This window comes from Orycteropus afer, unplaced genomic scaffold, assembly GCF_000298275.1.
Source record: "Orycteropus afer afer isolate SDZICR_OR568_19922 unplaced genomic scaffold, OryAfe1.0 scaffold00002, whole genome shotgun sequence".
Taxonomy (NCBI): Eukaryota; Metazoa; Chordata; class Mammalia; order Tubulidentata; family Orycteropodidae; genus Orycteropus; species Orycteropus afer.
In genome coordinates, this window is record NW_006921589.1 from 25,890,789 (window position 1) to 25,893,076 (window position 2,288).

Consider the following 2,288-nt stretch of genomic DNA (forward strand, 5'->3'; position numbering starts at 1 on the left):
AGTGTGCACATACATACACATGCACATAACTCTATTCTTTTCACTGTACAGCTCCTTACTCCCCTGTTTTCTCCACTGTATCAACTGTGAGGGGGCATATGGTGTGTTCAACTTACAGGGAAAACAATTTTAACAACTGACATCTGGACTCAGTTCATCACATCATCACTCTGACTTGTTAAAAAAATATTCAGGAAACTAATGGGTCATTTTAAATTACATGATGCTAAATAAATAGCTTGACTGGCATTTGTCATCCAAAGAGTTATTTCAGTTTTACGCAGTTGCATAAAACTGAAAGGACTGAAGAATGGCTAGTCAAGAAGTAAATTGTAATTAGCTGAATGCACCCCATGGGCAGATTTTCTGATTTTTGCCACTTAAAGCAATTCTCAACAACATTAAAAAGGACCTGCGATTAATTTTAATGAAATTCAAGAGCCGTTATATAGTTTGCATCTTCAGCAGCGCATTAATTTGAGAATGATGGGGACAGCCTTTAAGAATAAGGTGCTTCTTTAACATTTTGGATCAGATAGTAAAAATAATTATTTTGTTCTCATTCTTTTGTGCTTTTCCATCATTTGAAGAGGACAATAAACAAGGGCAATTTCCTGGAATGTCCCTTGGGGTTAGTGCATGAGTCATTCTTTAAGTGTCATCAAACTCATGAGGACAAGTTGCAGGGAAGTAATCAGATGACACTAGACATTGATTCCAAAATGTGAGGGAAAAGAAAGTTACTCAGGGACAGAAGTAGTTCATTCATATTTTTCCTACTTGTCCAAGTGAAGATATTGTAGTTGTAGTAATAGGTATAGCAGTAGTTTCTTTCTAATGTACTTATAAAGCTACATTCATCTTTAACCCATTCTTTCAAGTAGGTTGGAAAGTTCATTGCGATTCCTATGGCTAGGCCAAGAATTGAGTTTATTTTCTATAATTACTCAAGCTGTTCAAGAGGGACCACTATAGGTAATAGCTTTCAGAATTTTTCTGTCTTTTGGCCTATTAATTTGGAATGTATACTGCAATATAAGTTATTTCTTTCAATTTGGTACAGATACCAAGGCAACAATGACAAAGGTCTAAGGTTTTGGCAATAGTAAGCTTCTTTTCCCCAAGCCTTCAATTATGATGGAATAGATATAGATATCCATAAAATCTCTACTTCAACACATACAGGAAGAGCACAGGCATCCATGAACCAGAATACCAGGGGCCAGTGACACTCATGGAATTTGGCTAAGAAAACACTAAAAATGCAAATGAGGGTACAGACCTATATATTGGACTTGATAATCATCTGAGCATGAGCAGAGTTCCTGGAATGAGGAAGTATTGGTAGCATAGTGCCTAAGGCACTTGACTGCTAACCAGAAGGCTGGTGGTTCAAATCCACCAGCCACTCCTCGGAAGGAAGGTTGGGCAATCTACTTCCATAGTGATACTGCCTTGGAAACCCAAGGAGGGGTTGCTATGAGTCAGGTCCGACTCGACGGCACATAACACACATACACACACGTGTGTGTCTAAGGGAGTTGACTCTCCTCTGCTCTAGGTTCCCAAATAATTTTGTTTATACCTTCATTATGCATTTACTGTTCTCTAATTTTTATATATGTCTATCTTTCTCTCCTCATCTTCCCACTATCATCCCAACCAGACATATAGCTCCTTCGGAGTGGGGCTCATGTCAGACAACTCTCAGTAGCCTTAGAACCCAAAATACAAACAGTAATTTCTCAGTCAATGTAGTGAGTATTATTAGTTAACTTTGTATTAATGGAATTTCTTTGACATGTCTGGACAAATATTTCAAGGAGTAAAAAAGTCAATTAGCCAATTTAGTTTCTTTTTTTTTTTATTTTTCTTCATTCAGTGCCAAAAACTTTTATTACATTTTTACTGAATGAAGATAATTACTTTGATGTGATTATAGACTCATCCTCAGAAGTAAAATTTTGAATTGAAAGACTATAATGTAAAAGTAGACACTATATATGAAAGTAGAAATTCTTTTTTCCTGGAGAAAAAACATTTTCCATTCAATGATGAGACTCTAACTTCTTGTCACTGGAAAATCAGAAACGTGTTGAATCTAGTTCAAGATATAACAATTTCTGTAACATATAATATTAATTAGGAATGCATTATGCTTCAAGTAACAAAAAACCTGACTATAGTAGATTATGGGAGCTCTGGTAGCATAGTGGCTAAAAGCACTTGACTGCTAACCAGAAGGATGGCGGTTCAAACCCACCAGCCACTCCTCGGAAGGAAGGTTG